Below are 22320 nucleotides of genomic sequence, written 5' to 3'. Positions count from 1 at the left end.
TAATACGGCGGACGGGATATCCGTAACCTTTAAGACAGAGTGTTCACCTCCGTCAAGATATAAATCAGGCCCTAAGTCTTTCCTGGAGCTGCATGTCATCAGGTGAGTCTCGTTCTGCCCTGCAGGGTCCCTAAAGCTAGTTTTAAAGGAGGCCATGTCTACTGTTCAATAATTTAATTATAGAAAGCAGTGGTATTCTTAAACAATCATTTGTAATGCAATAGGTTTCACATTTTCTTGAGTTAGATCTATTGGCATTGTAAATTCACAACAAAAATTTTCTTGCCACATAAATTGGTCAAACCTGCCTCATAATGTCGTCTTTTCCTGCCATATAATTTTAGTAGCCCAGCATTGAACTAAAGCTCTTCCATTTACCTTCTACCTCTACCTTAAAACATATCCAATTATCATGTAAACCTTTATCAGAAATAAACTTCTGGCATGAGAGTGTAACGCTCAAAACACCATAATAAAAATATCATTTGGGACAGATTAGAGGGTGAAAGGAAAGAGGGAGCAGGGAGTAAAGATGGAGAGGACAAGCAGCGTAGTAACGGTGTCATGGGGCCTGGAGTAAGAAAGGAAAATGGTTGACTAGAATTTCTGTAAGAAAATAGAGCAGTAATTAGGGTTGAGTGGGGTCAGTCAGTCTCTGGGCCCTGGTCCACATACAGACGGGGAAAAGAGGGATTTATAGTAAAACATGAACTGACAGATAAAGATAAAAAAAACACGAGAGAAAGGAAGGAAGAAAGATAAAAAATAAAATAAAGTGAAAGTATGCATACAGAGTCAAAGGAAAGAGCAAAATAACCCTGTTTTTGCAAGTTTGAAAGAGGAGGTAGGAAGAGGAAAATAAAAAAAGGAAGAGGATTAGAAATAAACAGTTGACAGAAAGAGCAAAACTGTTAACATGTGGAGTTTAAGAGCTGGAAAGATAAAAGTGGTGTAGAAAGAAAACATTGAGAGTAAACAGAGTAAAGGAAAGACCGGAGTGACATAAGTGAAACAGACCCTCCCAAATAAATATAGCAGCTAAGAATAGATTTAATTGGCCTCCACACGTCCTGAAACAGAAGTCAGGGTGCGGAACAGCAGGGGGCCCTGCAGAACAGCAGGAGGTACATTAGCAGAGTTGTATGTGGACCTCAACACAGCAATATTGGGGCACTTCGGATCAGGATTGGGGGTATAGACAGAGCTGTGTTCTGGCCCAGTGCGGGAATAACAGAAAGGCAGTGGGTGAGGAGTGAGAAGTGGAGGGCCGTGTAATTCCTGGTATTGGAATAATGGGGCGCTGCAGGTTAGGGCTGAGGTGCACTGACAGAGTTGTTTGTGGGCTGCAGTACTAGAATAGTAACGGGCACACAAAGTCAGAAATGAGGTATATTAATGGAGCTATGAGTGGAACCTAGTACTGGCATGCCAGTGTAGCCGAGTGTTAGCATGGAGGTGCCCTGGTGAAGCTACGAGTCGGGCCCAGCATGGGAGTGGCATTGCTCTGAACCTTAGAAGCGACAAGGTGTGTGTGAGCCTTAGTACTGAGAAGAAATCTGCACTGAATGTTAGAATTGATGGATTCTGGCAGAGTTTTGGTGGTTCTCATCAACAGTGGTGTTGGATGTTAGACATGAGGTGCACTACCTGAGCTGTGTTTTGCTCTTTTGGGTCCAGTATTGGCTTAGCAGTGGGAATAAATAGTAGAACTGAGTTGCTGTAACAGAAGTATATGTGAGTGGGGTCCCAGTATAGGAAAGGAGGTGACGTCATCGGGGTAGAACTGAGGTGCACTGATGGAGCTGCACCCGAGGTCCCAGTCAGTGCTTAATTTGTAAATAAAAAGGTGCCGGTGCCCAAAGTCCTCCTCTCAAACATGCGGCTGCTGCAATTAAATGTGCGAGCACAGAATACTGAGGCAGGGTAATCCCGAAGCCATCTCAGACCTTTTCAGTCCATTTAAAGCCACTCCCTGCCCCTTCTGCTCACACCTGCAGCCTTCTGCTTTCTCTCATTCTGACCTTTTTCGTTTTTATCTTCCTCTGTCTTTCCCAAGCGTGTCTTTTGCTCGCAGCAAATGCTTGAGGCAGAAGAATAAGCGCAGGCCCACAAAAACAGGTGCCGGTGCTCAGCACCGGAAACAACAAGCACAAATTAAGCACTGGTCCCAGTACTGGAACAGCAGAGTGTACTGACTGTAAGAACTGAGGTGCTCTGCCTGACAGTGTGTGTGGGGTTCTGGCACGGGCACAGCGGAAGGGCTTGGAGTGTGTGAACTGAGGTGCACTGATGGAGCTGCACCCGAGGTCCCAGTACTGAAGCAGCGGAGTGTACTGACTGTAAGAACTGAGGTGCTCTGCCTGACAGCCTGTGTGGGGGTCTGGCAAGGGCATGGCAGAATGGCTTGGAGTATGTGAACTGAGGTGCACTGATGGAGCTGCGCCCGAGATCCCAGTACTGGAAAAGCAGTGTGTACTGACTGTAGGAACTGAGGTGCCCTGGCAAACAGCGTGTGTGGGGTTCTGGTACGGGCACGGCGGAAGGGCTTGAAATGTGTGAACTGAGGTGCACTGATGGAGCTGCGCCCAAGGTCCCAGTACTGGAACAGCAGAGTGTACTGACTGTAAGAACTGCGGTTCTCTGGTAGACAGCGTGTGTGGGGTTCTGGCATTCCTGAAGGGCTTGGAGTGTGTGAACTGAGGTGCACTGATGGAGCAGTGCCCACGGTCCCAGTACTGGAACAGCAGTGTGTACTGACTGTAAGAACTGATGTACTCTGGCAGACACCGTGTGTGGGGTTCTGGCACAAGCACGGCTGAAGGGCTTGGAGTGTGTGAACTGAGGTGCACTGATGGAGCTGCGAGTGGGATCCCAGTATGAAGCAGAAGTGGGCACAGTCTCTAAGGATTGTGGAGCCCTGCTAGAGCTCGGTGCCAATGCTATAAGAATTGTAAGCAATTCTCTGCCCTGGGGGCCACAGGCAGGCACACTTGGTAAAGAAAATACAAGTCCAGGAAGGGAAGAAGCAAGGCAGCTGAGAGAGAGTGCAGAGAGCCCACAAAGACCAAATGTGAACAAGATAACAGCCTGACTTAGAGCCTTGTTTACAGCTCAGCTCAGGGCAAGAATGCTCTGCAAATGAAAAGAGAATCTTCCCTGGACAGGAAACAAAGTTAAAAAAAGTGTAATTATACAGTAGTTGCTCCCTGCTCCCACACTGGGACAACGAGGTATGACTGACCACTAGCAAGCAAGGATTTTTAAATTACACTGAAACTATCAAATGAAATAGCTGGAAGCCCACAGAAGTATACTTAAAAGTATACAAGAGGTCATATGCTTATGCTCAACTGCTATGTTTCAGTGTGTTGCTTATTGGTAACATTCCCTCCTCTCTTGGGTGTTTTTCATCTATCTAGACACTGTGGTGGTCATTACAACCCTGGCGGATGGCGTTAAGGCTGCGGTAAGACCGCCAACAGGCTGGCTGTAAAAATTTGGGAATTGCGACCGTGGCGGAAACCGCCAACAAAGACAGCCACTTTAACACTCCGTCTGCCACGGCGGTACAAACAAACACCGTGACGGTAACCGCCAACAGACAGGCGGGAGACAATGTACAGCCCACACTATTATGACAGGCCGATCCGCCACCTTTTCCGGGACGGATTCACCGTGGATAAAAACACGGCGGAAACAGGAATTTTGAAGGGAAAACGCTCACCTCTACACACTCCACGAGGAAGGAGGGCACCATGGAGCCTGAACTTCATATTCTCCCAGCGCTAGTCTTCCTGCTCTTCTACGAGGAGCATCAACGCCGGCGGCGAAGACCACGGTGAGTACTGCACCTACGACATAGGGGAGGGGGAAGGCAAAAACACAGGGACACACAGACTCAACACCCCAACCCCCACCCTGACCCTCACCCACTACAACACACACACACCAATGCTTATCTATACATTACAGTAACACCCCCCAACCCCACCGGAAGAATGCAAAGACAAAAGGAAATGAGTGTAACCATTGTAATATATCAAAATACAGTAAGCAAATATATACATATATATATATATACACAATAAACAAAATATACACCACGATTAGTAGTTCAGGTTTTGCACCATTCATAGTCCGTGGACCACTGGTCCCAAAATGCATGGGCGAGGCCCACACAAGATACCCGAACATGACGGAGAGAACACTGCTGGGGCATCAGATAGAAATGCAACAGGCACCTCAGGGGGAAGGGAAGGGGGGGGGCACCTCAGCCGGATGAGTGCACCACGCCACATCCACGAGGGGGCTCAATGCCCATTGATGTATCCTGGGGAGTGCAAAGCCACAGTCTCTCAAGTCTCTACAGTGGGTGGGTTGCCCCCTGTACCATCCTGAGGAGTGCAAAGGCACAGTCTCTCAAGTCTCTACAGTGGGTGGTTTGCCCACTGTACCATCCTGGGGAGTGCCAAGTCACAGTCTCTCAAGTCTCTACAGTGGGTGGGTTGCCCACTGTTCCATCCTGGGTAGTGCAAAGCCACAGTCTCTCAAGTCTCTACAGTGGGTGGGTTGCCCACTGTTTCATCCTGGGGAGTGCAAAGCCACAGTCTCTCAAGTCTCTACAGTGGGTGGGTTGCCCACTGTACCATCCTGGGGAGTGCAAAGCCACAGTCTCTCAAATCTCTACAGTGGGTGGTTTGCCCACTGTACCATCCTGGGGAGTACAAAGCCACAGTCTCTCAAGTCTCTACAGTGGGTGGGTTGCCCACTGCACCATCCTGGGGAGTGCAAAGCCACAGTCTCACAAGTGGATGCATGTCTCCACTGGTTCTGGAGGGAGACTGGTGCCCAGAGTGCTTCATCCTGTGCAGGACAGACGGAGTGGACGCAGGTCTCCACTGGTTCTGGAGGGGGACTGGTGCCCAGAGTGCAGCACACACCCCGTGACGGTCCCAATTGCGTCATTGCCCCTGCCGCAAATGGGCTAGCGGTGCTTTCCATGGCGGTCTTTGCCCTGTTCAGCAGTGCTTGCCATAGTGGTCTTTGCCCTGTTCAGCGGTCCTTGGCCTGTTCAGCGGTACTTGAGTTGCCAGTTTCTGACCTGTTCAGCGGTGCTTGCCATGGCGGTCTTTGCCCTGTTCAGTGGTCCTTGGCCTGTTCAGCAGCGCTTGAGTTGCCAGTTTCTGACCTGTTCAGAGGTCCTTCCCATGGCGGTCCGTCATTGCCCAGCTGGGCTGTGGCTGGAGGTCCTTCATAGGTCAGCTGGGCTGTGGCTTGCAGGGCCCTCCTTGCCAGCTGGGCTGTGGCTTGCGGGGCCCTCCTGGGCAGTGACGATGGGGCTTGCGGTGGCCTCCTGGGCAGTGACGATGGGGCTGGCGGTGGCCTCCTGGGCAGTGACGATGGGGCTGGCGGTGGTCTCCTGGACAGCGGGCTTGATGGCGGTCTTCTCCGCCGTGCTGCTCCTCCCAGACATTGGAGATTTCTTCTGCCCCTTCCCCACCTTGGGAGGAGTCACAGCTTAGTCCACACTCCCCCCGGAACCCCTGTGAGCGGCTTGGCTGGATGGAGTCTTCCCCCTCTCCTGCCGGGCACTGTCCAACTTCTGGTGCTTCACAGGGGGGGGACTGGCTGTGCTGTGGCTCCATTCCACACTGGCTGCCCTGGTGGCCGGTGCACTCCACATACCTGTAACAACAGGCACCACTGGTCCCGGAGATTTTTTGGCTGAGGTGCTAGTACGGGACCTATGAGTTGGACGGGAGGGGTGGTGGGAAATAGGTTAAGGGTGGACAGGAAAAGTTGTTTGGACACATTGGGACGGGTAGCTGGAGGGGGTTTGGGAGTGGAGGAAGAGGTGGTGGTTGTAGGAGGTGTAACTTTTGTGGATCTCGGTGCAGGTGCATGGGCTGGAGGCTGTCGTGAGGTGGATGGCTGTTGGGTGGGTGTGTGCCTGCCTTTGTGTATCTTCGGAGGGGGCGTCACAGACACACTGGGAGAGGACACAGGGGACGTGTAAATGGTAGTGGGGGTGGTGAATGCACGTGAGCGGGGTGTGGTGGTGGGTGTGCTGGTGCGGGACGTAGTGGCTGTAGAGGTAGTGCATGCAGGTGTGAGTGTAGACAAGACTGGGAGGGAGGAGGGAAACGAGGAGGAGAGGAACACAGTGGAGGCAGTGGATGTTGGTGTGTCTGTATGTGTGTGATGCTTGCGTGAGTGCCTGTGGGATGTGTGGTGCTTATGTTTGCCTGAGCTTCCCTTGTGTGTTGAGGTGTGTGCAGGCTGGTCTGATGGTGTGCTTGGGATAGGCAGAGGTACAGGGGATTGGGTCTGGGTGGAGGAAGTTGGAGGTTGGAGGCTAGACACAGGGACAATAGCTGCCATCATTGCTGAGGCCAGAGTCTGAACGGTTCGATGAAGGGCAGCCTGATCAGAATGAATGCCCTCCAGGAATGCATTTGTGTGTTGCAACTCCCTTTCTACACCCTGGATGGCATTCAAAATGGTAGACTGCCCAACAGTGAGTGACCTGAGGAGGTCAATGGCCTCCTCACTGAGGGCAGCAGAGGTGACAGGGGCAGGGGCTGAGGTGCCTGGGGCGAAGGTGATGCCCACCCTCCTGGGTGAGCGGGCATGGGGCAAAGGCAGAGGGGCTGCTGGGAGGGGGGTACAGGTAGGGGGGGTGGCGGCTGTACCTGTAGAAGTGGGGGGCACAGATGTTGCCGCCACCACAAGGGAGCTCCCATCGGAGGATGAGTCCGTGTCGCTGGTTGCAGATCCTGTGAGCGCCGTGGTGATCCCCTCGCCCTCCGTCCCACTGGTGTATTCTGAGTCCGTAGTGTGGGTCTCCATGCCCATGTGGGATGCAGCTCCCTCGTGCTCCGGTGCCACTGTACCTCCGCCTGATGATGCTAATGCACACAAGAACAGGGAGACCACAAAAAGGGGACAGGTTGAGTGCATGGCTTACCGCTACCGTTGGCGGACAATACAGACATAGCAGCCCCCTGCACTACGTCGCGCTGTTGGGCTCTACAGTGCAATTCCTGGGAAATGGCCTAAAAGGCTATGGACAACATCTGCACACATAGATGACACAGATGCATGAATAGCTGTACTTGGCACTCTACAGAGTTGGGGTGGGGGGCCAAAGGGCCATGCCTTACGAATGGGCATAGCCTACGGAGCTCGCCCTGGCCTAGGGGAACCCACAGCCCTCCTCCCCCACCCAGACATCTTCACTGCGCGCAAAGTCCGCTGAATGATAGTGTACTCACCCCCTTGTGTCTGCTGTGATGCCCTCAAGCGCCCATCCAACTGCAGGTAGGCCACCGCCAGGATCCGGAACATCAGGGGGGTCATGGTTCGACGGGCACCCATCCCACGTTGGGAGGCCATCCCCAGCTGAGCCTCCGCCGTCTTCTTGCTCCAGCGGTGAATGTCCTCCCATCTTTTCCGGCAGTGGGTGCTCCGTATGTGGTGGACCCCCAGGGTCCTGACGTCCTTGGCGATGGCATGCCAAATATTCTTCTTCTGGTGGGCGCTGACCTACATGAAATGTACAGGGGAAGAAGAGAAGTCATTACCAACTGCACCGTCAAAGTGAGTGGCCCACATCCCTACCCTTGCCATGTGGCACATGCATTCACAGTCTTTCATGCACGCAGAACTGTGCCCCCTTCCTTCTTACAACCAGCCCTCTCCACACAGGCATAGCCCGTACAACATGCTCCCTGTGTACTTACCTGTTGGTCTGGAGGACCGTAGAGTAGCGTGTCCTGGGGGAGGACCCCGTCGACGAGCTTCTCCTACTCCTCTGCAGTGAAGGCAGGGGCCCTTTCCCCAGACGCACGAGCCAGTGTCACTTCCAGACCGAGGTCACAGCAGCACTTGCAGTGTAGGTCCTCTCCTGTCGAAGATCAGGTATCGAGTGATTGAACAGTTAGAAAATGGCGGTCACGTCCGCGGCGGTGATGGTACCATCACCGCTGCCGTACATCGTCATTGGCTCCTGGGATCCATAGGGTCCAATGTTAACCAATGCAGCTTTGCGCCGCGGTCTTCGACCGCCTACAGCAAAGGTGTACAACGCCAGCGCAGTTACCTCACATCCCAATGTCCCACTTCACAGGTCAGGCAGCCACCATTTCAGGGGCCCACATGGCCTAATTACCTACTGCGTCACACATACCTAGGCCTAGTCTCACAACACACATACAGGCCAGATTTTGTGTATGAATGGTGTTCTGTGTAGACTGAGGGTACATACCTCTGAGTTGTTTGACTCTGTGCTCGCTGTTGTCCTTCCTAGGCACCGTCCGCTGGGACATGTGAGGAGGTGGCGGAATCCTCTGGTGTACCGACCGCTGGTGGACCTGTCGACAATGGAGGAAAGACATTTGATCATCACCTACAGGTTTGACCGTGCCACAATCAAGGAACTGTGTACACAGTTGGAGCCTGACCTGATGTCAGCAATCCGCCATCCCACTGGAATCCCCCCTCAAGTGCAGGTGCTATCAGTGCTCCACTTCCTTGCAAGTGGGTCATTTCAAACAACTGTGGCCATGGCATCAGGGATGTTCCAGCCTATGTTTTCCAACGTGTTGTCCAGAGTGTTGTCTGCCCTGCTGAAACACATGCAGAGCTACATCGTTTTCCCTCAGGTGGAGGACTTGCCTACAGTGAAAGGTGACTTCTATGCCCAGGGACATATCCCCAACATCATAGGTGCCATTGATGGAATCCATGTAGCTTTGGTCCCCCCCCACAGGAGTGAACAGGTGTACAGGAACCAGAAGAGTTATCACTCCATGAATGTACCGATGGTATGTTTGGCAGACCAGTACATCTCCCATGTGAATGCCATGTTCCCTGGCTCAGTGCATGACGCCTACATCCTGCGGAATAGCAGCATCCCTTATGTGATGGGTCAACTCCAGAGGCACCGGGTGTGGCTATTAGGGGACTGTGGTTACCCCAACCTGTCATGGCTACTGACCCCAGTGAGGAATCCCAGGACCAGGGCAGAGGAACGCTACAATGAGGCCCATGGACAGACTAGGAGGGTGATCGAAAGCACCTTCGGCCTCCTGAAGGCCAGGTTTAGGTGCCTCCATATGACAGGTGGATCCCTATTCTACTCACCAAAAAAGGTGTGTCAGATCATCGTAGCCTGCTGTATGCTTCACAACTTGGCTTTGCAACGCCAGGTGCCTTTTCTGCAGGAGGGTGGTCCAGATGGCGGTGTTGTGGCAGCTGTGGAGCCTGTGGACAGTGATGAGGAGGAAGCAGAGGAAGAAGACATTGACAACACAGACTCAGTCATCCAGTAATATTTCCAGTGAAACACAGGTGAGAATACATTCTTGTCTACTACAAGTACTTTTACACTTCTACCTCTATCCTGTCTGTCGATTTCACCCAGTGTATGGTCACTGAGTTGTCACTTTCCCTTACGGTTTCACAGGTGTGGTTTCCAACGTGTGTCATCTGCTTAGATTCCTCATGGACTAGAGCTGTGTGACATTGGTATGTTGACATTACTATTTCGTGGAAATTTTGTCACTGTAATTGCAAATACACTATTTCTAAATCACAGACAGACTCCAGATCATTTTGTGCTTTAGGTGTATTTATTTACATAAAAAATATTGGTGGGGGGAGTGAAATGGTGAGGGGTGATGGCGGAGGAGTGTCCATGGCAGAGTTCAGTCTATTTGTCTCATAGGTGCATTGCCCATATGGGCATGGGAAGTGGGGCTGGGGCAGTGCCAATATGGACAGGGTGACAAAGTGGGACAGTGGGTTGACAATCGGGGTGGTCTCATTTCTTGGTGGGGGTCTTGGCATCATGCTCTGTCTTGTTCCTGGATCTCAGGGACTGCTTGCGGGGTGGTTCTCCATCTGCAGGGGGTGGGGTGCTGGTGTGGTGGTCCTGTGGCGGTGCCTCCTGTCCAGTAGCGCCGGCGGAGGTGGTGGGCAGTTCATCGTCCATGCTAGTGTCAGGGGCCCCTTGGAATGCCACAGTGTCCCTCCTGGTGTTGAGAATTTCCTTCAGCACCCCTACGATGGTGCCCAGGGCGGAGCTGATGGTTCTGAGTTCCTCCCTGAACCCCAAATACTGTTCCTCCTGCATGCGCTGGGTCTCCTGAAACTTGGCCAGGACCGTTGCCATCGTCTCCTGGGAGTGGTGGTATGCTCCCATGATGGGGGAGAGGGCCTCGTGGAGAGGGGGTTCCCTTGGCCTGTCCGCCCCCTGTCGCACAGCAGCCCTCCCAGTTCCCCTGTGTTCCTGTGCCTCTGTCCCCTGGACTGTGCGCCCACTGCCACTGCCCCCAGGTCCCTGTTGTTGTTGGGGTGGTGGGTTATCCTGGGTTCCCTGTAGTGGTGGACACACAGCTGATTGACGTGTCCTGGGGACGGAGGTATGGGCCCGCTGGGTGGGTGCTGTTCTGGTATTACCAGAGGGTGGAATGTCTGTGGTGGCCTGTGCCTGTGTGAGGGGAACCGACTGTCCCGAGGCCCACGATGGTCCGGGCTGGTCATCTGGATCCAGTTGGACAGAGCTGCTGTCATCACTGTGGGCCTCTTCTGTGGATGGGGTGGAGATGTCTGGACCCTCCTGTCTGGTGACGTTGGGTAGTGGTCCTGCAGGGGTGGAAAAGCATAATTATTGCATCTGTGTGTGTCATGGTGTGCAATGGGTGGGTGACCGTGTACCCTAGTGCTGGTATTCCTGTGTGGGGGCTTGTGTGATAATGGTTTAGGGGAGTGTATGGGTATGTGCAGTGTGCATGCTTTAGTGATGGGTGTCCATGCGTTGGTGTTGCATGCAGAGCTTGGTGTTGGGATGTATGGTTTGTGATATTAGTACATTTGTGAGGAGTTGGAGTGATAGGGGAGGGGGCGAGGGTGGGGGTCTGTGATAGCATGCAGGTAGGGTGGGGGATATGGTAGTTAAATGTTTGACTTACCAGAGTCCATTCCTCCACCCTCTCCTGCGAGGCCTTCAGGATGAAGAATCGCCAAGACCTGCTCCTCCCATGTTGTTAGTTGTGGGGGTCTGCCGCCAGTCCTCTGTACCACTAGGCGGTGTCTTGAGACCACGGAACACACCTTACCCCGTAGGTCGTTCCACCTCTTCCTGATGTCGTCCTGATTTCTTGGGTGTTGTCCCACTGCGTTGACCCTGTCGACTATTCTTCGCCATAGCTCCATCTTCCTTGCAATGGAGGTGTGCTGCACCTGTGCTCCAAATAGCTGTGGCTCTACCCGGATGATTTCCTCCACCATGACCCTGAGCTCCTCCTCCGAGAACCTGGGGTGTCTTTGCCGTGCCATTGGGTGGTGTAGGTGATGTGTGGGGTGGTGTGTGTGGTGATAGGTGTGGTGATATGTAGTGGTGTGTGGTGTTTTGTGCGTGGAAGTTGTGTGGGTGATGGTGTTGAGTGCCTGTGGATGGTAGTTTGTGGATGCTGGTGTCTCTCTTTGGCTTTCTCTCCGTGATTTTGGTCGTAGGGGTTTGTGGGTGATGTGGGTGTGTGTTTTATATTGTTTTGGGTGTGTGGGAGTGGTGTGTGTATGTGTATCAGGAGTGTGTATTTGGAATTGTCCAATGTGGCTGTGTTTTGTATGTGTGTGTGTATTTTGAGCACGGCGGTGTGTACCGCCAATGGAATACCGCGGTTGAAAGACCGCCGCGTGGATTTGTGTGTCGTGATATTGTGGGCGTATTTATGTTGGCGTGACGGTGGACGTTTTGTTTTCGCCAGTTTATCACTGACCTTTGGTGTGGCGGACTTGTGTGGGTGTCTGAATTTTGTCAGATTCAGAGATGTGGGTCATAATAGCTGTGGCGGAATTCCACGGTCGCGGCGGTGTTTTGGCGGTCTTCTGCACTGCGGTAATCGGTTTTTACCACCAATGTTGTAATGACCCCCTGTGTGTCCAATTTATGTGGCAATAAAAGTCCAGTTAGGAATTTAGAACGCCAATAGCTCTAAATTGAGTATTGTGAGTCCCATTGCATTGCAAATGCTTGTTTGTTAATATAATGTATTCTTTCATAAATATTGTTTGTTTCTAGGTCGTATTACGTTTAACATAATACATGTACTCTTTAAAACTTTAAAAAATGTCAAAACAAGTTTTAACCACACCTTCTCCCCCTAAGATGAGATGCTTGTTGGAGTCTCCTCACTGGAGTGGGTTTGCTTGTGCCGGCCTGGTCCAGGGCTGTGCCAAGCTGTGGGTTTAGAAGGACGCCCTCATCCCCCACTGCTGCCCCCACTGGCCGGAGCTGGGACAGGGCAGGGACTGCTCTGGAGAGAGACAGATGAAAGGGCAGACTCCTCCAGCAGGCTTGCACCCTGGGTCGGGGAGGGCTTTGGATGGGATGGCCTGGTCCAGGGTTGAGCCAAGCTGTGGATTCACAAGGGCGCCCTCATCCCCCACTGCTGCCCCCACTGGCCGGAGCTGGGAGAGGGCAGGGGCTGCTCTGGACAGAGGCAGAGATGAAAGGGCAGGCTCCTCCAGCAGGCTTGCGCCCTGGGTCGGGGAGGGCTTTGGATGGGACGGCCTCTGGGCAGACATCAAGCAGGCCCTCGGCAGGCCCGGGGCTCCTCTGCCCGCACTGGTAATTGTGGGATCGCGTTGCCTGCCTCGGAGCTGGTGATCTGAGCCCTGTTTGCTTTCAGTGATGCAGGCAGCAGGTGACTTTAATTACCCGACTCCAAGGAAACACAAATAACCCAAACAGGCCCAAAATACTTCAAATACGCACAAGTTATAATTAGTTTTTTTTGCATAAATCGGGAAAACAAACTTTCGACAGCATCAGCAATCATTGTATTCTTGTTTTCTAAATGTTTTGGATTATGAGAACCAGGCAGTGAGTCACGAGTCTGTGAGAGGGGCTCTGTAACGAGAGGCAGCTCCTGCGGAGGAGAGACAGGGCACGAGGGGCCAAGAAAGGGATGGTCAGACATGGGCTCTGTAATGAGAGGCCGCTCATGCCGAGGAGAGACAGGGTGAGTGTCCAGGGCAGGAGAGCCAGGGCACGAGGGGCCAAGGAAGGGATGGTCAGGGGTTCCATAATGAGAGACAGCTCCTGCGGAAGAGAGACGGGGTGGGTGCACATGGTAGGAGACACAGGGCACGAGGGGCCAAGGAAGGGATGATCAGGGGTTCTATAATGAGAGACAGCTCCTGCGGAAGAGAGACAGGGTGGGTGTCATAGGAAGGAGAGACAGGAGCTCTCTCAGAATTGGTACTGCAGGCACTTGATGGATTAAACCAAGATCTTTGTGGCTGGGGATGAATGTTTGCATTGTTCTGCATTCCGTCCATCATCTGTTCTTTTTGCTTTTGTCTCCCTACCTGGGGAGGGTATGCCCAGACGTGGGTCGCATGCTCTCTGCGGCACTGGAATCATGCTAGCTTGGCTGATGAAGGGTGAAACCCTGAAACCGGTTCCAGGATGCTTGTTTCCAGTCCAGGGAGGACCTGGCTTGGCAGTTCGGGCTGGACAGTTCCCATGAGGAACAGGGTCAAAACTGATTTGCATATGGCTGGGTCCAAACTGGGGTGGTGAGCAAAAAAATGATGGATTAAACCCAGATCTGTGACTCGGGGTGAATGTTTGCATTGTTCAGCACTCCGTCCATCATCTGCTCTTTTTGCTGCTGCCACACGAGGTAGGGACCCCTAGAGCACAGCCCTTCTACGCACAGCAAGTCTGTGCACGGGAGAGGTCTGGCATGGATGTTCTGAGCTTACACCATTGCTTTGTCGCTGTCCCTACGCTGTCTTCATCAGTGGCCAGGTCTTTCAGCTCCTCAGTGACACAGCTGCATTAGTTACCACCACGTCAGTGTCCTTCCATCTCCCCACCCATCCTATAAAGATGTTAACAGTGGCCGTATAGCGCTGCTCCCCCCCAAAAGGGGGTGTCAGAGCGCTTTACACCACATGCACACACTATACATTGACAATAAATCATACAAGTGTGTAAATCAGTGTACAGGATGTTACATGAGACAATGAGGGTTTCAAGGTGTAGGAGTCACACATCATCTTTACCGGTTTAGGCACAACTCGTGTAATTCAGTGCAGTGTAATCACACAGAAGTACCTAAACATTACACAAAATTATACAGAAGGATGCAAGAAGATTAATCTGGCATTTACCGCTAGTTCTGAGCAAAACAAGTGCCCCTTTGAGTCCAAAATGGATGCAGGAATACATTTTGCGCTAAGAAAATAGTGCTAAATGCAACAGAACATTAACAGCAGGCCGTGCAGCTAATCAAATGCCCCCAATGTGCCCCAGCGGTAGGATTTTTCCCCAAATAACTCTTAATTAGGTGAGCAGGCGTAATTGCATTATTATTGGTAATTCCACATCAAAGAGTAGCACAGAATTACTGAAATCACTTTGTTTATTTTGGGGTATTTAAAATCACGTCTAGGCCTAGTCTTTACTGGTAGGGATTATATGTTAAGAGCACAAGGGTGGAAGAAACAGAAAGTCCGGATTTAAAACCTAATACAACGCTTGAGATTGTCTGTACTAATAAGATTTTATTACTACCCAAAGAAAACCTTTTTAGCAATCTTATAATAACAACAGAAAAACAGATTGAGAAAAAAATACAAAGTTCTAAATCCATGCCTTGCAGTTTCATGCAGCACCTTGAAGCTGGTTTATAGCTAACAGTGCTAAATTAGAAGGAATGAAATATATGAACTGCAAGTAGTAAAAGGATCTCTGTGTCAAAAGCAGTAACACAGTTACCTGAAGTTCCTGGAAGACGCTTGACGCCGAATGGCCATCCCGCACACACCCGCCTAGTTTCTTGAACGCAACGCCATGCTGCATTTCAGCCAGTCTGGTCACAGTCCCTCAGACTACTCTGAAGGATTGCTCGGCAACCCTCAATATCAGATTAGATAAAAATGAATAAAATGTCCTGCAGCCTTCTGAGACTGGCTTTCTGAACCAGTAGACAACTCAACACCTACCATCCCGAGCAGAAGATGTCGTAGGTCGCTCGCTGCAAATGTAATATCTGTACAGTAGGCCTGCCCGACAAAGCAGAGGGACCAAGCCCTGCGCTGTTCCTGGAGGAATAGCTGATATTGAACATATATGATGAGAATCCCTTCAAACTCATCTTTGTCGAACAAGCACACAGGCTCATGGTACAACGGCCATCTTGGGCACACCTTGAAGTACTATGGTAGAGTGATGCTTAGCTACAGAGATACTGATAGGATACTGCAAACTGCTGAAAACAGGGTCCCTGGAAGACAGGTGGAAGTGAGATCCATATATTCCCGGACTATACTTGAAGTGTGCAAAAAAAAAGGTACTAGCTCCTGACTATAGAATGGAAGCTACGTCAACTAGATATCCAACAGGCTCTGATCTTTCTGGCCAAACTGCAAATAACAAAATACACCTTTACATATTTTAACAACCACCTGACAATGTATGTATCTGGTTAGAATTGTAGGGGGTTCCAAAAGAGCATCCCCAAGACAGGACAAGAAAAGCCCACCAGAATCCAGGTACAATGGAAGCCATCTAAGGAAAAAACAGCACTAGAAAGAGCTCAAGTACTTGACAATATATCCCAACAGGACTCCTCAGTAGCACCACCAAGGCGCAGCTCTGGATCGACTAAGGGAGACGAAGACATAGGCAAAGAGGACAATGTATTGAACTTCAACCCAAAGATCACCCCTGTGACAACAGATGAACTGGTTCATGTATTACATCTGAGATATTGTCATACAGAAGGCCATCATATTTTGCTATGCCCGCTGTGTACCATGAGCCGACATGAGCCATGAGGAGTGAGGGGCTTATTTTTCATATTATTTTTTTTGCATTATATTGATGTTAATATGTAGACATGGAAAAGCTGTTACCTGGGTCTTTTTTCCTGTTTAGATTGACTATGGCTAATGTAGGCCTGTGTTTAGTATGGCTATCGTTTGGGAACCATCTTGTGTCATGTCGCATGTATATGAAGTGCCTTTGCTTACTTTCTCATATGAAATGTTTTCGTTTGTGTGATAACTGCAGATTGTTTTCATGAGTTGCTCCTGCACACCTGCAGAGACCAGGCTGGTCCAATGGACCTTGTTTGCTGCAGGTAATTGTAAGTTTGAAGGAGGTTCAAGGAAGCTTCATTGTGTAGGATCCCACAAAACTAATGCACTGAGGTTGCATCTCTAAGCCTTAACCTGACTGGAGCATTTTATTGGAACTATGTGTAGAGGTAACAAATGTTAGATTTGTGGAATTTAAGCCAGAGCAGAGCAGAAGTTTTCCAAAACATGTAGAAGATGCTTTTGTCTACTTTCTAGACAACTTAGACCAGAATAGGGTGCTTTCTTTATGGGAGAACTGATTTATTTATCTTTTTAGGTTGAGCATAGCAGTGCACAAGTGCTGCTCTTTTCAACATGTCGTAATCTATTCTGTGGGCTTTAACCACACTCATCTCACACCCATCATTTGTTCCTGGCTCTGCCTTTCAAAAATCCCTTTATTTGTTTGGTAGATGCTTTAAGTTTGTCCCGCCTTGAGTCTGATTTGTTACGCCTTGCAGAGTGACCCTGTTACATGGATTATTGCACGATCAACCATATACTTAAGTGTGGGAGCACTACTTTTGTCTTTTGTCTGTGCCCTTGGCGCTCCATAGCAGCCGTGTCGCTTTGAAGTTTCATATAGGGCAAACACGATCAGAGGTATTCTCAATTCTGGTAGAAAGAGGCCTCGCTCTGAGGGAAGCCTCTTTCTGTGATCTCTTCCATGCTGGTGCCTCACCGTGGGCAGTGCCGAAAGGAAATTTGAGCGCCCCCCCCGTTCCCTCCTGGGGTGAAGCCCCTGGAGAGGGGTCCCCTCCCCCTGGACTCAGTCAGGGGCCGACCCCCCATGGACAGTGTACTGTGCTGAGGAGCCCCCTGGATCTCGGATCCCCCCACACACTGGTTAGCTCCAAGATACAGAAAGTACAGCTTCTGTAAAACAGATATTAAACCAAGCCATGCTCCTGGGTGGCAGGGGCATGTCTGCTGCAAGAAGGGGGTAAGTACCTGAATGTTAATATTATGTACTTCCTGTTATGCAAGACGTGGGAACGAGGCGGGATGTAACTACTTACAAAAGGAAGGCAGTTTTCTATGGTGCTTTGCACTGTGTTTCATTTCTTGTCCAGTTCTGCTTTGAAACACTTCTTGTGGTAGAAGCTAGGACTGACCTCGATCTCAGGGTTAAAATCTTATTTAATTTGGTGAAAAAGAAATCCGCGAAGTGCAAAGTGAGAGGAGGGTTACTTGTCCCACCTGCACAGGCCCTACATAGCAGCTCGTTTGTGCCCCGTTAGAGCTGTTTCGAAGCTGTGACTGTTACAGAGCTGTAGTTTGACAGCAGTGGGATTGCAGATATACTTCAGCGCAGGTGAACTACTTTTTTCTTTAGTATGAGCTTCGTGGCTGCCATGGTGCCCAGAGCACTCAAAGCGCAAACTCGATTGGCGAAATCGTTTTTACATTATATGCACTCTGATCTGCTGAACATCTTCTTTGCAGCATGTTCTTTGCAGCAGGCATATTAACCCTGTGCGCTACCTTATGATGACGCCAAGCTTCTACTCAACAAAAGTACATTCTCTCTCCAGAAAGAACATTATCCCTCTGCGCTACTTTATAATGAGTTCAAACTTCCACTAGACAAAAGTACATACTCTCTTCAAAAAGAACAGTAATCGCCAGAGTTATTTTGAAATTTTTACATTCTATGCACTCTGATCTGCTTAGTACACGTTTTTCTCAGCACACATATTCATTCTGGGACTAGTAGTTTTATTTTTATAACATGATATAAGCCAGTCCTTGGAGTAGTATTCGTAAAGTGGTTCAGCTCCCTAGTTCGATGCGTGATTCGCTCATTTAGATTACGTTTCGGCTTTGCATTCTGGGGCTTGTAGTTTTATTTTTATAATGTGATACAAGCTGGAAACCAACCCTTGGATTAGTATTCGTAGAGTTGTTCAGCTTCCTAGTTCGATGCGTGATTCGCTCACTTAGATTATGTTTCGGCTTTGCATTCTGGGACTTGTAGTTTTATTTTTATAACATGATACAAACTGGAAACCAACCCTTGGAGTAGTATTTGTAGAGTTGTTCCGCTCCCTAGTTCAATGCCTGATTCACTCATTTAGATTACATTTTTGGCTTTGCATTCTGGGACTTGTAGTTTTATTTTAAATAATGCGATACAAGCTGCAAATATAAAGCAGAAACCTGACTAGATGAACTACACACGTTGAGTCTGTGAAACTTGAGCTATGTGTGCATGTATTTATAAAACTAACCTCGAGGAAAGCTTACAGTTGATTATGCTGTACAATGCTCAATATTTTATACTAATATTTCAGTTCAAGACTGACTGAGGATCATTAATATCATGTGAGGTGGCTCTCCTCAAGTGTGTGAAAATCTTTGGTGTTTTGTTTGACTCCCCAGATGTTTTGCACCTGGAAGTAGTTTGTGTTTCAAGGGCCTTGTTTAAAAAACAACATACCAGTAGGCCTACCAGCCCTTTAGTTATATGCAGGCCCACTGTAGGCCAATTTTGAGGCAGAAAGGAACAAAATATGCAGCAGGGTTGACCAATTAATGTGGCAAAAAAGTCCAGTTATGCATTTACAATGCCAATAGCGCGAACTGAAATACATGCAAGACCTATTGCATTGCAAAAGCTTGTCTGAGCCCTGCGATGAGGGCTGCAGTACAGAGCTGTTAGGTGAAGGCTGGATTGCTTGAAACCACTATGAAAGGGGCAGCCTGGAAGTTGTAAAACACATTGACAGCTGGCACAAAGGATGTTTGGCTGAGCTGGTGAAAACTGTGGCATGCTGCTTCCTGTGTGAACTGGCTTTAATATCCATCATTGCTCTGCATGTTATGAGTGGAGGCGTATTTAAACCGGGCCCGCCCATATTTAAATTGGTTCTGCCCATGTCAGATCTCTGAAACTGCATTGTGCACACTTCTTATTTCTGGGCCTCAGTTAGCAGCGATTGTGTTTAATTTGTGAACAAAGCTTTGTGTTTACCAGCACCTCGGATGGGGGCGGTGAAAGTGGTATTCTATTGGAATTAGCACGGCAGATTAAATTAGGATGCTCATTTCTTGCTGCAGATCGAGGAAGAAGGAAAATGGACGTGCTTTAGTTATATGCAGGGCCACTAGAATTTTGTGCTAGGAAAGGACCAAATTATGAGGCAGGGTTAACCAATTTATGTGGCAAGAAAAGTTCAATTAGACATTTACAACGCCAATAGCTCCAAGTCAAGTAAATGCAAGACCTACTGCATGGCGAATACTTGTTTCCTGTGAGATAACTTTGTACTAATGTGTCCTCATATGATTTGGATTGATTTGAACTTCATTACTGAATGCATTAATGTCAAGTTTGACACTAATTTGATGATTTTGAACCTGTAAAGCGTGTAGACCTTTACGGTTTGAAATGTAACCGCCCTCTGCCTTCCTTGAGGAGCCTAATGCTCTTGTACTTTAATGTACTGAGCTCATGACTAGGCTCAGTTAGATTGTGAATTTCGATTCACAGCGCTTTATGGGCCCTGAACTTGCACAAAGAGAAGCGCTAGCAGGAGGCTGGAAGCAATGGGGGTGAGTGGAGGGGGGGAGGGAAGTGACAATGAGGCACAGGAGTACTGTGCTGGGGCACCCTGGGGGGCAGCCACAACATTCCGACCCCATCATGAACACACAATATTTTGGGTTCCAGATGGGCAAATCTCACATTTAAGTTCAGTTAAGGTTATATTGGGCCTTAGGGGTTTTGACACTTCAGCTGGGAGGGGTAGCTGTAAAAAAAACAAATCTTTAGTAACATTGTAATGAGACCCAGAGAGTAACAGATTATGCTGTAAACCAGCTATTTAATCTACAGTTTCAGATGACATGCTACTCCTGAGTGTAAAAGGACCAATGCATGTTAGATGCCTCCTATGAGATAGGGCATTATTCCATCAATGACAACATGAATGTCTGTTGTAATTGCCGATTGAATGTTCCATCCATCCATCCATTCATCTGTCCGTCCATCCGTCTGTCTGTCTGTCTAATAGACCTAAGTGACAGAGGGTCTACACCTTCATGAAACGTAGCCAGATACATATTGCATGTCTGCAAGAATCTCACTTTGTGATAAAAGAACTATATCAGCTGCAGAAGAAATGGTACAGTCAGCTTTGTCGCCCTCGATGCTCAGCATTTCCAAAAGACAAATTGGTTAGGATATCTCCAGGACCCTTGGTTCCAGGAGATATCACGTAGATGGGCCAGGAAGGTACGGGATAGCTGAAGGGACATTGCATGGAACAGCTCTTACTCCGGCCAGTATTCAGTTCCAAATTCTAATCAAATACAGTTTTGGAGAAGTGCACGTGCTGTCCTGCTTAAAACATGGGATACTCCTGGTTTGAGGGGAGGGCTTTATAATACTGTGGTTGACTGCATCAAAGACGCGTCTACCCCATCTGTGTAAGGAACGCAAGGTATTGCAACTGCCATAAAGTTTGAGATTTGGACCCAAGAATGGCTGCTATCAGATACAGGGTGCGGCCTGCACCCCGAAGAACGAGATTACTCCTTTTACTCCCCGGTCCATGACGTACACTGCAGAGTAGACATGTACCTTGAGGGGACCCGGATAGGAGCAAGGGTGACTGGCACAGAGAACCTGGGCCGCCCAGAGTCTGACCATAGCTCGCTTCTGCTCTCCGCGTCCAGGGGCAGAGCCCCCTTAGCGAACACTACCTGGTGTCTGCAGGTACAGGCGATGTCTGACGCGCCATTCCATCATAAAATAAGTCAACACATAGCTAACTATTTACGAGAAAATTGGGGTACAGTAAATGTCACTGATGTAGAATGGGGTGCTTTCAAAGTAGTAACATGTGGGATATGTATTAAAACCGCAAACAGCATGAATATAGCATTAAATAGGGGCGTTTTGACTGCGTAGAAAAAAATAGACATCTGGGAAAAGACCATGTCTGGACGCACATAGTACTACTGACCTAGCGACAGCCAGGGAGAATTACGACATTTTACTAGAAAGATTAAAAGCAATTAATTACTTGGAATATGTGGCCAAACAACACGATGAAGGAAATATAGAGCAGGGCGACTGCTTGCCAGGCTGTTGGGAACGGAATGCGCTTTGAAGCCCATATGTGCTATACATGCTGTTTCTGGTGAGAGGGTTAACACACAGACTAGCATTAACAATGCATTCTTCGCATACTATAAGAATTGATATAAGGCCCTCCTTAGGCAGTCTGAGGCAGACATTAGAAACTTCCTGGCAGACATCCGCACCCTGACTCACGAGGGAACAGACATCCATCCACATTGTGGAGTCCATCGCCACAAGTGAAGGAATGAGTACACTGGAACAGCTGGCTAGAGGCAAGACACCTGGGCTGATCGGTGGCCACCAGCATTTTATGTTACGTTTACATGGAAGTTGTCTCTAAAGCTTATGGAAATGTACACTGAGTCATGTGATGGAGAGGGTATTGGTAGGGTGACCAGGTTCTTAACCCCAAAAACAGGGACATTTCGCAAAAAAAATAGGACTACAAATTTATATCAACCGAGTGGTACAGAATGATAGCCCTCATCAACCTCAAATCACAGAAGAGGGCCTGAAAAAATAAATAAAATGCACTTTTTAAAACCCAGCAAGATATATTTTAAATAAATTGCTTCTTATAATAGGGGCTAACTCGCGCTGCTTTGTAACATTCAAACACATGCCTCCCTCTGTTTTCAGTAGACTCTCTCCAAAAACCAGGACACAAGCTACATTTGCGTTAAAGTGCCAGGACAGTTGGTGAAAAACCGGGACTGTCCCGGACAGTCTGGGACGCCTGATCACCCTCGGTGTCAGTCTCAACAACCAGGGACGTCGTGACTGTCCTCTAACGCAAGAAAGGGCGGGATCTCATGAATGTTGGATCTTACAGGCCATGGTCTCTGTTGGAGGCTACCTGCAAAAGCTTAGGTAAATCAATATCAGACGCAACGCAGGCAGCGATGAGGACTTGACACACCAGGATCAGGGAGGCTTCCTGCCAGGACACAACACTCACTCCTGTCCTAGACATTTGCTCCACTCAGTGGATGAACTGCACCTAAGTGATGGGGCAAGTGATGCAGCTTCAATAGACATAGAAAAGGGCTTTGCTTTGGCCACATGTACTCCAG

The sequence above is a fragment of the Pleurodeles waltl genome, chromosome 8, assembly GCF_031143425.1.
Source record: "Pleurodeles waltl isolate 20211129_DDA chromosome 8, aPleWal1.hap1.20221129, whole genome shotgun sequence".
Classification (NCBI taxonomy): domain Eukaryota; kingdom Metazoa; phylum Chordata; class Amphibia; order Caudata; family Salamandridae; genus Pleurodeles; species Pleurodeles waltl.
The sequence above is the reverse complement of the archived record's forward strand: the minus strand, read 5'-3'. Positions refer to the sequence as shown.